Consider the following 14,779-nt stretch of genomic DNA (forward strand, 5'->3'; position numbering starts at 1 on the left):
TTTCCTGTGTGAGCAGGAGTTCTCTGGATTTTTAAGCCTGAATAGAGTCATGAGTCTTAACAGGTATGTTACGGCGCGACAAGTCTTCAATTGATATTTTAATGCTGCTTTACCTATGTTGACGGGTTGGATGCTGACTTCTGGTGAGCATGTTACAGTTTAGAAGTTGATCTCAGTGCTTCTCTTAAAGCAACTACAAAGCCAGCACTAGAACAGCCAAAAGCAACAACCCAATGTGCTGTTTGACATCGTCTATTCCTGTTTATTTTGTTAATATCACTGTTTACTTAGTTACGTGATCTCATTTCCAGAAAATGCAAGATCCAATACAAAGATGGAAGCTTGCTCTGACTAGACGAGAGCAGGAAAAATGGGATAAAGCAACTAAGGCTGCCACTGGAGGCACTGTAAGTTCTCAACTTAGTCTGATCTATTGTTCTGTATAAATTGTATAAATTGTTCCAGACAACATAATGAATCCATGAGGTTCGTTAAAATGTGGACTGCAAAACCTCTCATTATCATTTTAAGATGTGATGTTTCGCGAATCAAGGAAGACTCAGGGGGGTCAAGAAGTTTTAGCCGCCCAAGCAAGAGAAGACGTTAAAATGTGGACTGAATTCCTATTATCCTCCGGTGTTGTTAGGCGTAGCCGCGTAGGTACTGCAGCTGCTAGATCATTTCTCCCATCTGCATCTATTGGAGAAGCAAGTTTGCATCATTGCTCAGGTCTACCTTGCTACTGCTTTTCTCAACTAGGACTAGTGTTGACTTCTAGCCTTGTTGGTAAGAATGTTGTTGATGTTGATATGTTGTTCTTGTTGTTGTTTCTAGTCAAGTGATACCTATTAGCTCAAGTTTTCGAATTATTTTGATTTACTTTTGTTGATTCTATTTAAAAACACTAGCCTACTAGCTCAATAGGTAGAGCATTGTGCAAATGCACAAAAGATGTGGGTTCGAATCCCGCGTAGGTTAATCGTTACATTTTGTATGTTTTATTTACTTTTAGGTTAATATTATTAAGTTCTTATCAGTTCATGTTCTTTTTGAGGTATTATGTTTCAAGAAATAAGAATCAACTTCAAAAACAGACTGATCATCAAGCATCACCAACATAGCTTTATATGACCAACTGACCGAAACGGTGCTTTGTTCCTCTGCACTCACAGAGTCACAGTGAATACTGTAAGGTTATGATACATATGACAATTCATAAATCATGCGGAAAAACCATAAAGCCAGGAAAACATATTATTTACACATATTCATTTAGCATAGTTTAGATGCATACTCTTTGTTGCGTGCCTTCCCTAGCTGCGGCCGAACCGAACAAGAACAAGTCTTTAGGACTCCAAGTGTCGTCCCTCCGTAGATAGTCCACAGCACGTCCGGATCCGCCTTAAGATTGACCAACTAGAATCGCCCTTAAGGTACTATTATTTTCGGCACTTTTAGGCAAATGTGTGACTGAATTTTTCTCTCAAAAACTCACTTTTAATACTTGAAAACTCGTTGTAAATATGTGACCCTAGGAACTTATTTATAGAGTTTATGGAAAGGAATTATAATCCTATTAGAATACAAATCTATTTAATTATAACCCTACTAGGATTCTAATTAAACAAAGTTTATCTATTAGGATTAGATTTAATCATATTACGAATCCCGGTAGCCTTAGGATTCCGAGTAACACACACGAGTGGCGCACAAGCACCGCACGCCCGCACGCAGGCCTTGCGGCCCACGCCGAGCGCACAGCGCAAGGCCCACTGTCGCAGCCTTGTCCGCGCGCGCGCCCAAGCTTCGGCTGGGCCTGGCTTTTGCGCTGGGCCTGGTCGTATGCTTGGCGTGTGGTTGTTGTGCTTGGCTTGCTGGGCGATGGCCCGGCTTCGTGCTGGGCCTTCGTCTGGCAGGCCTCGTCCGATGCTAATTCGTACGATACGCTTCCGATTAAATTCTCGATTCCGGAATTCATTTCCGATACAAACAATATTTAATATTTCCGATTCCGGAATTAATTTCCGTTTCGAACAAATATTTAATATTTCCGTTTCCGGAATTATTTTCCGATTCCGATAATATTTCCGTTTCTGACAATATTTCCGTTTCCGGCAATATTTCCGATTCCGGTAATATTTCCATTTCCGATAATATTTTCCGATACGTACCATGTTTCCGTTTCCGGCAACATCTACGACTTGGATAATATTTATATTTCCGATACGATCCATATTTCCGTTTCCGGCAATATCATCGTTTCCGGAGTATTCATTTCTTGCCTGTGACGATCTTAGCTCCCACTGAAACCAAGATCCGTCGATTCCGAATATCCATAGATGGAGTATTTAATGCCATTAAATACTTGATTCGTTTACGTACTATTTGTGTGACCCTACGGGTTCAGTCAAGAGTAAGCTGTGGATTAATATCATTAATTCCACTTGAACTGGAGCGGCCTCTAGCTAGGCATTCAGCTCACTTGATCTCACTGAATTATTAACTTGTTAATTAATACTGAACCGCATTTATTAGACTTAACATAGAATGCATACTTGGACCAAGGGCATTATTTCCTTCAGTCTCCCACTTGTCCTTAGGGACAAGTGTGCATGTCCTAATTCCTTTGTCGCTTGATGCTTGCTCTTGAACATAAGGTAAGAGTTGTCATCCTTATTATGTCCAGAGGTGTTCCTCGGTTTCAGAGTTCAACTGATCAAATAAACAGATAATCATAGCCTATGATTCATCCGAGCACGGCCATGCATTTCACAGTTTCTAGCTCTCCGAGTGGCCTTGTACAACTTTTAAGCATCTCATCCCGATTTATGGGAGGACAATCCCAATCTTGCGATCTTGAGATTAGACTTCGTTTGATAGGTGATTACCTGAGCGTTGCCTTTATAGCCTCCTTTTACGGTGCGACGGTTGGTCAACGTCAAAGCAACCAGTTCTCAAACAAGTAATCTCAAATCACTCAGGTATTGAGGATTTAGTGTCTAATAATTTTAATGAAATTTACTTATGACAGATTTTCATCTCTTACAGTAAAGTTTCATAGGCCTTGTCCGATACTAGTCTTCCCAAAGTAAGTATCTATGCAAATGATTATGACATTGCCATGTCCACATAGTTCAAGAAACAGAACTACTAGTCATCTTGCATTCTAGTCGTCTAACGTTTTCTATGCGTCCAATTTTATAGAAAACTCCGACTAGGGACCATTTTCAACTTTTGACATTCAAGTTCACTTGATAGACATTTCTTAGTCACAAGACTGGTCCTGGCAGTCTATCTTGAATATATCGTCAAATTGAAGGGACTCATCATTTAATAATAAACCAAGATTAAATGGAATATGAAAATACATTTCATATATGATAAATGTTCAACCCCACTGTTTTACAACCATGGGCCTCTAACCCATCTTTAAAACATTTCATGGAATTCAAAGCTATGCTTGATTTCCAGTGCTACAACGTGAGTGTTGCTTCTCACTTGTTGCATAGGTTTAGTTATCACGCTTTGCCAATCTTAACATCCTTTTCATCGAATGTTCTTCGAGATATGATGATAAGATCTTTTGAGTATGTTTATTTTGTGATCTAGTCTTTCTCGCTACAATGGTGGTTCTACGCATTTCTCAATGAAGAACCATCAAGTTAGAAGACCTTTTTCTTGCTTCAAGAGTGGTTCTACGCATTTTTCAATGAAGAACCATCAAGCCAGCAGATAGGTGATCTTCCCAAGTTCAGTGAAGAACTCTTTAACATAAACAACCCTGTTTTATTGCTTCTTAGGCAATAAGTACTTTTACTTCAACTGTTTAGGTTGCTAGTGATGCTTTGTTTGGATTTGCTTATCCAAGCAGTTCACATATATGTGGAAGACTTACCAGCTGTATCTTAGAACATAGAAATTAATATTTTAATTTCCCACGCAACAACTCATGGTCTCCAATCCATGTTGCCATTTCGAAACACGATGCTCTTTAGCTCGTCCTTGTCAATGGTTAACTCCAAAGGGTCTTGCTTGATCCTTTGCCAGTGTTTATGCGTGTAGCATCAATATTTAGCATATCTTTATTTCCTTGAATCAAGAACTATTCCTATGTACATTTTCAAGTACCATAAGTATTCTTGATCTCAATCTAGTTGATCTTCACTTAGATCAATAGAGATTGGTATATGTTCGTCATGCCTAAAGTCATACGATACGTTTTTGGCGATCCTCATATTATATCATACATGATAAATTCTTTTGCAGAATAATTCCCAATTGAATTCTATTCATGTAAGTTTAGCTCATCTAGTTTCAGTAGATACTAAATCCAGCTAAATTATTTGACATATAATATAGGTTAAGAATCTTACTTAGATCCTTTGATGTTTAACTTAGTAAATGCTAATACATAGTTCAAACATTCTTTACTTAGATTTATTCACATGGGTCGAATATCTCCAATGGAGTCTTTCGTGTTTGATTTAGTAAATGCCATTACTTAATCTAAAACATTAATATAAGATCTTTGTAAATAGATCTTAATACCCAGTATGCACTAAGTTTCGCCTTGGTCCATCATTGATGAATAATTTCAAATCTAAGTCATTAGCATTTGAATGTTATTTCACAATAGAGAGATATGTGTGTGATACACATAGGACCAATTAAGTTTTATGTACTCCCACTAAACTTCTTATATATCTATAAGAATCATTTACATTTTATGAAACTAAAATACTTATTAGCTTCACTAAAATATAGTTCTAATTCCCAATTGCTTGCTTAAATCTGTACTTAGATTTTATAAACTAGCTTTTCTTTTCAAGCATTTATTTGGATCCACAAATCCTATGACATGCCATGCACATAGTTTTCTTCCAACATTTGATTGAGGAATACGTTTTGTCATCCAATTGTCATATGTACCAATATGCAATCATTGCTTGAGTTATAGACTTGAGCATTACGATTATGCATAAGGTTTCAACACAATCCATGCTATGAATTTGCTTGTAACCTTTAGCAACTAATCTAGCTTTGAGTGTGAACACAATTCCATGTTTGATGGTTTTTATCCTTAAAACAAACTTGCAACCAATAGGTGTGAAACTATTCTTGCAAATCAACAAAATTTCAATTTTGTCATCAAAACATTGGTTATGTTTTATGGCCTTTAACCATCTAAAACATTTGAGTCTATATATGGCCTCTAACCATTTTAGGGAATCTAGGTTTCGTCATAGCTTTCTTACAAGTCACAAACTCATTAATCTACATGATAATAGTTTGACTGCAAGCTGTAGGTTTTTTTTTCACTATCTAATAGAAGAATCTCATAGTTTCATTGACCTGATCTCTATGTTTCTTCACTATCTAATAGAAGAATCTCATAGTTTCAGTGACTTGAATTCTATGCCTACTTGGGTATAGAACATCAAACAATAGAATATCAATAGCCACTTGAAAGTCCTTTGAATATTCTGTTCTCCTTGAAGCACTTGTAAAGTCTTCTAAGAGATGTCTATTCTTTAAAGCCACTTGTAAAGTCCTTACAGAATAAGTTCGGATTTTCTGAAGCACTTCGAAAAGCCTCCAGAATGTCCGTTTATGTTTGTTGTTCGCCTTGAAGACTTTCGAGGTCTATTTTCTCCCACTTGTCATTTTGGAAACGAATCTCCAAAAGGACATTATTTCGAGCAAACAAACATTATGTTCTCAAAAATTCGTGGTAGAAACAATACCCTTGTGTCTCATTTGAATAAATCACAATGAAACATATATCTATACTTGGGCCTTAGTTTGTTGAATGACAAACACTAAGCTCCCACTGAGTTTAGGAACTCTCTAGATATATTTTATGAAAAGTTATTCTGAAATTACTTTTCAATAGCTTTGACGAATTTGGTTTAGTTTGGTGGTAGTTGAGCATTTTGTTTTAGAAATTATAGGAAAAGTTTTTATGATTCATCATTAATCGAATCAAGTACCAATTGACTTCGATTATTCCAACTAAGATATGCCATATCTTATGGACCTAGATTGTGAAATTACAACACACAATCATTGATGATCATATTTGGTCTCAAGTAATCATGATCTAACCTAGATCTTTATGATTTCTTGCCAAGTGGATTTTATACTTCTGAATCTTTGAACTAGCCAAACAGATTCAACTTATATCACATTTGAGTAAATAAACCTATATTCACTCAAATCCATGTGAAATAATAAAGTCATAAAATCTTTCTTTATCTTTGAACTCTATTGTCTAGGCGTTCTAACAATAGTTCATATCTTTTGTTACTTTCAACAAGTAAGACTAGCTTGTCTTGAATTGATCTAGAAATCAATCAACTTTCAAAAGTCCATCAAAATAGAGCTTATGAATGTTAACTTGTTGATATGGTCTAAGCAACAATGCTAAAGGTTAGTGGAACTCAAATCAAGAGTTTGATTTGAACCTAGTAAAGTTCTTATTGTTAAAGAGTTGTTTGTTTTAATCAAGCATATTGACTCAACCCGTAATTGACCATTTCACTCAAATAAACAAACAAACATTGTTTTTGTTTTTCTTGAATGTGAGTCTTTCTGTGTTTGAAAAACAGAAATTTAGGTATGCTGATTATGGAACAAAATAGCCATTAAGTTCCAGCCTTTGAAAGGACTTAAAACAAACTAGATGACCCTACAACTAATGTAGCATTGCCATGCTTCATTTCCCACTTGTAGGTCATTAGTGTAGCCTAGCTTCCATTGTTTGAGTTTTTACCGAAGTAAGAACCTCAAGCGGTATATGATACCAAGGAAGTTTGATTGCTAGGTCACTTCTCTTTAAACATAAACTTATAGGTAGAAACGGAATCGTAAATTCCTTTCATTTGTTCCTCGTTTTCCTATTTCTTGTACCCTTTCTTATAGTCTTAAGAATCGATTTCTTTAGTGTTGACTTTTATACTTTGTTAGACATGTCCAATGTCACCAACAAGGTTTTTACCATTTTAATTTATGTTGAATGTTTTGCTTCAACTAGATGATCTTACCAGAAGCTTCTAAAGTTCTCTAAGCATCGATCTATTCGAATGTCTAGGGACTAGACTCATTCGAGAATTAAATGGACAAAGATGTTTAGGTTGTTAACCATTGGTAAAGCTGAGCGTTTAAGCTCAATGCTTTATGATCTCAAAACTACAGTGTATTTTGAATTCACAAGCACCAATTGGTTTGCCATTCGATTTTGATACTCGAAAACAACCATAAAAGTCGCTATAAGAAACGTACATTTTAAATTGCTCATTTTCTCTCATTTCCGTGAATCGTTCTTGGATTCACTACCAATCGAGGAAATTTACTGTTACCTTTCTAAAAGGATTTACTGCAGTGCAAGATATTTAATTATAAACAATAATTAAAACATACATTGAAGCATGCAAAGTCTAAACATTTATCATGAGTAATAACTTGAAAATTAAAGCAATCATGCAATTTCAACAAGTTATTAGCATTTTATTCGAATTATGTGTTCCGGCAGGTGTGAATAAAATGATTCCAAGACCCTAAAACCATTGAAGAATTAAGCACAGTTTGTCGACTCAATTCTAAAACATCTTAGGTAAGCAAAAACCTTTTGCTAATAGTCTAGAAACTACTCTTGGTTGATAGGTACGTCTAAGAACTTATTAGGTAAACCTATCGATTTTGCCACGACATAAAAGGACTCCTTACTTATATCGTTGAGTTTCACCAAAACTAACATGTACTCACAATTATTTGTGTACCTTGCCCCTTTAGGACCAATAAGTAACACCTCGCTGAGCGAAAACTATTACTAGATTGATGTAAAGGATATCCAAGCAAGTGTATATTTTGGCATGGCACCTTTTAACTCAATTTTTAAGTTTGGAACTTAAGGCTCTTACTATGTTGGTTAGATTTTAAGTGAACTAAAATCCTTAATCATGCAACATAATCAAGCTTTTGATCTCATGAATTTTAAGACATATTTAAAAGCAATAAATAACTTAAAACATGCATAAGATAAATGTGATCTAGTATGGCCCGACTTCATCTTGAAGCTTTAACTTCAAAGTCCGTCTTGAAAATCTCCGTGGGAGGCACCATTTTCTTCAAATAGGATAAGCTATAATTAAAACTAATTACAACTATTTGATGGTACGCAGACCATATTTGAATTGAAAAACAACTTTGGTACTTTAGACCAATTACATTCAAATTAATGGTACGCAGACCATATTTTCTATCCTATTTGGGCCATACTAGTCACTTCATAACCTGCAAAACAGTACATATACAATATATACCATTCACCCATTCATTATCATGAATGGCCCACATAGCTGGTTAGTAAAACACATTATGCATCACGTAAACATTTGCAGCAATTAATCAAGGGCACCAATAATCTACCAATTATTCAGTCCTTATTAATTCTAATCAAGTGGTTTTAACCTTAAGGATTTGTAGACCTAATCAAGAGTTTATGACTAAAAGGGCTCCCACTTAAACCAATAAATTCATATGCTTTACTAATTTTAAACATAAAAATGTATTTCTAGTCTAACCGGAAACATACAAATTTAATTAAAATTTAAAGCTCATATAAATTTATAATTGAATCCAAAAAGTTTAATTTAATTTCAGTCGTATTTAAATTAATTCATGATTTTAATTTTAGTAAAATAATTAGAATAAATAAAATTTATTATAATTACAATATTCAAAATTAAAATCCAAGAAAATAATTTAAATTATTAATTTTAAAATTAATTAAAATTACGTAAACTGAAAATTTCAAATTAAAATTTCAAAACGATCTAATCGCAACGCAAACACCCTACGCAACGTACGCCCATGGGCCACACGCACACAGCCATCGCTGGCCATGTGCGCAGAGCCCATGCGCTGCGTCGCATCGCTGCTGCTGCTATCCTTCGCAAGGCCTCATGCGAGCTGGTGCTTGCTGCGCGCGCGCCAGCGCTCGATGCACGCGAGCCATCGCTCGCTGCGCTCGCTCGCCAGCGCTCGCTGCATGCGAGCCAACGCTCGCTGTGCGCGCTCGCCAGCGCTCGATGCTGCGAGCCATCGCTCGCTATGCGAGGCATCGACGCTGGGCGGAGCACTCGTGGCACGCGAGCTTGCGCTCGCTGCGCGCGAGGCTCCGCACGCTTTGCGCGAGGCAGTGCGCGCTGTGGCGTGCCCACACGCGACTGCCGTGCCTTGCCTTCGCCCATGCCCATTCGTCCATTGCTCATGGCCCACGACACAAGGCAGGGCTGCTGCCTTGTGCTCGTGCATCATGGCCTTGCTCATTGCATTCGTGCCGCATGGGCGACGAGCTCCCTTGCTCGTCGTCACATGCCCGCACTATACAACACCCCTTAAGGGTAACACGTAGCGTCCATTGCTTTGTGCGTGCAAGTTATATGAGCGAATCGCATAAAATTTAAAAATTTTATATTTAAAATTAATGACAAATTAATAAATAATATTAATTTCATAATTTTAGGGCGAAAAAATCGAAAATTTATTATTCAATTGATTTCCGATTATCATGGATTCAAGCCTAGGTCATAAAAATTTAAAATTTATCATAAATTTACAATTTTTATGGTGGTTTTTAATCATAGGTATCTAATTAAATTATAATTAATTATGAAAATCAAATCAATTCAAAATTATTCTAATTTTCAACAAATTAATCATAATTACAAATTAGATTGCATAATTAACAAGGCTAGGCATTCAAACTTGTTAAACATATACAGTAGGTCAATCAAAAATTCAAGATTTATCAACAAGAATCGCAAATATTTAATTTAACATCTTAAATTTACGAAATTTTGCATTCGAAAAACTAAAACCTCCGAAAAGTCATAGTTAGGCTTCGAATTTGAGAATTCTGGGTTCGGCAGAAAAATACTTTTTTTGTCAAAATTTTAGAATGCCTTTTACATGCGGAATTGACACAAAAATCACTCGATTTGGATGAGTAACGAAGAAACTGCCGAAAACCTGCGTACGTATAATTAAATAAACGCAATTTGCAATTAATTAACAATTACGAAAATTAATCACCCCTTTTAATTCTTGCAAATTTGTAATATTTAACCATGTTCATGCAATTTAGATTATGAAAATAATAAGAGGCTCGTGATACCACTGTAAGGTTATGATACATATGACAATTCATAAATCATGCGGAAAAACCATAAAGCCAGGAAAACATATTATTTACACATATTCATTTAGCATAGTTTAGATGCATACTCTTTGTTGCGTGCCTTCCCTAGCTGCGGCCGAACCGAACAAGAACAAGTCTTTAGGACTCCAAGTGTCGTCCCTCCGTAGATAGTCCACAGCACGTCCGGATCCGCCTTAAGATTGACCAACTAGAATCGCCCTTAAGGTACTATTATTTTCGGCACTTTTAGGCAAATGTGTGACTGAATTTTTCTCTCAAAAACTCACTTTTAATACTTGAAAACTCGTTGTAAATATGTGACCCTAGGCACTTATTTATAGAGTTTATGGAAAGGAATTATAATCCTATTAGAATACAAATCTATTTAATTATAACCCTACTAGGATTCTAATTAAACAAAGTTTATCTATTAGGATTAGATTTAATCATATTACGAATCCCGGTAGCCTTAGGATTCCGAGTAACACACACGAGTGGCGCACAAGCACCGCACGCCCGCACGCAGGCCTTGCGGCCCACGCCGAGCGCACAGCGCAAGGCCCACTGTCGCAGCCTTGTCCGCGCGCGCGCCCAAGCTTCGGCTGGGCCTGGCTTTTGCGCTGGGCCTGGTCGTATGCTTGGCGTGTGGTTGTTGTGCTTGGCTTGCTGGGCGATGGCCCGGCTTCGTGCTGGGCCTTCGTCTGGCAGGCCTCGTCCGATGCTAATTCGTACGATACGCTTCCGATTAAATTCTCGATTCCGGAATTCATTTCCGATACAAACAATATTTAATATTTCCGATTCCGGAATTAATTTCCGTTTCGAACAAATATTTAATATATCCGTTTCCGGAATTATTTTCCGATTCCGATAATATTTCCGTTTCTGACAATATTTCCGTTTCCGGCAATATTTCCGATTCCGGTAATATTTCCATTTCCGATAATATTTTCCGATACGTACCATGTTTCCGTTTCCGGCAACATCTACGACTTGGATAATATTTATATTTCCGATACGATCCATATTTCCGTTTCCGGCAATATCATCGTTTCCGGAGTATTCATTTCTTGCCTGTGACGATCTTAGCTCCCACTGAAACCAAGATCCGTCGATTCCGAATATCCATAGATGGAGTATTTAATGCCATTAAATACTTGATCCGTTTACGTACTATTTGTGTGACCCTACGGGTTCAGTCAAGAGTAAGCTGTGGATTAATATCATTAATTCCACTTGAACTGAAGCGGCCTCTAGCTAGACATTCAGCTCACTTGATCTCACTGAATTATTAACTTGTTAATTAATACTGAACCGCATTTATTAGACTTAACATAGAATGCATACTTGGACCAAGGGCATTATTTCCTTCAAATACTTGGTTGCAGGTCTCTAGCATACATACAGAACCCACTCCTCTATCTTTAAATGTAGCACCATCCTCACTAACCTTCAGTACCCACCTTCCAGAAGGGCCCAACTGTATGGCTCGCGCTATCCTCCATACCTCTTTTCACTAATGTTGCAGTGCTACATGATAGCATCCAATGTTGTATCAATCCCATTATCGAAAAGGCTCCACAACAAGCCAACACACCACCATTGCTCGTTCTTGCTCAATGTGACAATAAGGACTTCAGTCACCAGCCCAAGAAATTATCCTCAGCATGAGCGACAAAACAACCCTACGTAGTGAGCACCACCATGAAACCAAGCTTCCAACCGACTTGCAGCAGCTAGTAGCCAACAACAGCACACAACACGCCACGACATGGACACCAACTTTCTTTCTATCCTTAATGTCCATCAGAAGTTCAACACAAGAAGCACAAAGAGAAGTTCAACACAAGCAGCACAAAGAGAAGTTCAACACCAGCAAGTAAGCCTAAGCCAACTCAGGCCAAATTAACCAAGGCAAATTAAGACAGACCCCTTCAAGGCAGACTTGAACCCAATAACCCACTGATCCCTGTTAGAACTAACCGAGCAGGACTAAATGGCCGTATAGACAACTAAACCAAACTCAGGCCAAATTAACCAAGGCAGATTAAACACAAACCCCTTCATGGCAGACTTGAACCGAACAACCTACTGATCTCTCTGTTAGAACTAACCGAGCAAGACTAAATGGTTATATAGAAAACTAAACCGTACCTTCCTGACTTATTGCATCACCAACAAGGCCAAAGTTACCACGGTTACCAAGATCTTTCCTAAAGAACTCGCCTGCAAACCCAAACTCCCTTTGCTTTCCACTTTTATTTTTCTGCGAAAGATCAACGAACGGTTTAATTAGTATAAAATTAAAACCTTTGTAGTTACAAACAAATGAGCAAATTTAAAGCTTGGATTTGTTAATGTTCAAAATTTTTGCTCATTGTGTCTAAATGAACAAATATTTTAAAATCTCAGATTACTTAATATTCAAAATATTTGCTCATTTTTTATAGTTTTACTCAATTTAGCAAACATTTGTGCTCATTTCTTGTAGTTTACACAAATGAGCAAATGTTGTTGCTTGTTTTTAAAATTTTAAATTCCGGGTTTATTAATATTCCAAACTTTTTCTCATTGTGTCGAACTGAGCAAATATTTTAAAATCTTAGATTAATTAACTTTCAAAAATTTTGCTCATTTTTTTAATTATACAAATGAGCAAATATTTTTGCACATTTTTAAAAATTTAAAGTTCGGGTTTGTTAATATTCAAAACTTTTGCTCATTGTGTCTAAATGAGCAAATATTTTAAAACCTCAAATTACTTAACATTAAAAAAATATGCTCAATTTTTATAATTACACAAATCAACAAATATTTTTGCTCATTTTTTATATTTTACACAAATAAGCAAATATTTTTGCTCATTGTTAATATTTTAAAGTTCGGGTTTGTTAATATTCAAAACTTTTGCTCATTGTGTCCAAGAGAACTTGCCTGACTGACTGCATCAGCAAAACTTTAAAACCCAAACTTTAATATTTACTCATTTAGACACAATGAGCAAAACTTTAAGGTTCGTATTTTAATATTTGCTCATTTATAAACAATGAGCAAAACTTTAAAACCCGAACTTTAATATTTACTCATTTAGACACAATGAGCAAAAAATTAAAATCAAAACTATAATATTTGCACATTTAGACACAATGTGCAAAAGTTTAAAATCAAACTTTAATATTTGCTCATTTAGATACAACGAGCAAAATTTTAAAATCCAAACTTTAATATTTGCTCATTTAGACACAATGAGCAAAACTTTAAAGTTCGGATTTTAATATTAGCTCATTTAGACACAATGAGCAAAACTTTAAAGTTCGGATTTTAATATTTGCTCATTTAGACACAATGAGCAAAAATTTAAAGCCCAAACTTTAATATTTACTCATTTAGACACAATGAGAAAAAAATTAAAATCGAAACTATAATATTTGCTCATTTAGACACAATGAGCAAAAGTTTAAAATCAAACTTTAATATTTGCTCATTTAGACACAATTAGCAAAATTTTAAAGTCCGAACTTTAATATTTGCTCATTTAGACACAATGAGAAAAAGTTTAAAGTTCGGATTTTAGTATTTGCTCATTTAGACACAATGAGCAAATATTAAAGTTTGGATTTTAAAATTTTGCTCGTTGTATCTAAATGAGCAACTATTTTAAAATCTCAGATTACTTAACATTCAAATCTTTTTGCTCATTTTATATTTTCCACAAATGATCAAATATTTTTGCTCATTTTTAAAATTTGAAGTTCGGGTTTTTAATATTCAAAACTTTTGCTCATTTTGTCTAAATGAGCAAATATTTTAAAATCTTAGATTACTTAACATTAAAAAAATTTCCTCATTTTTCGTAGTTCACACAAATGAGCAAATATTTTTGCTCATTTCTTATAGTTTACACAAATGAGCAAATATTTTTGCTCATTTTTTATCGTTTACAAAAATGTGCAAATATTTTTGCTCATTTCATATACTTCACACAAATGAGCAAATATTTTTGCTCATTCATAAAATTTTAAAGTTCGGGTTTGTTAATAATCAAAACTTTTGCTCATTGTATCTAAATGAGCAAATGTTTTAAAATCTCAGATTACTTAACATTCAAAAAATTTGCTCATTTTTTATCGTTTACACAAATGAGCAAATATTTTTGCTCATTTTTTATCGTTTACACAAATGAGCAAATATTTTTGCTCATTTCTTATACTTTACACAAATGAGCAAATATTTTTGCTCATTTTTTATAGTTTACACAAATGATCAAATATTTTTGCTCATTTTTTATCGTTAACACAAATGAGCAAATATTTTTGCTCATTTATGAAATTTTAAAGTTCGGGTTTGTTAATATTCAAAACTTTTGCTCATCGTATCTAAATTAGCAAATATTTTAAAATATCAGATTACTTACCATTCAAAAAATTTGCTCATTTTTTACCGTTTACACAAATGAGCAAATATTTTTGCTCATTTCTTATAGTTTACACAAATGAGCAAATAGTTTTGCTCGTTTCTTATACTTTACACAAATGAGCAAATAATTTTGCTCATTTATAAAATTTTAAAGTTCGGGTT

Source organism: Spinacia oleracea, chromosome 2 (assembly GCF_020520425.1).
Source record: "Spinacia oleracea cultivar Varoflay chromosome 2, BTI_SOV_V1, whole genome shotgun sequence".
NCBI classification, from domain to species: Eukaryota; Viridiplantae; Streptophyta; class Magnoliopsida; order Caryophyllales; family Amaranthaceae; genus Spinacia; species Spinacia oleracea.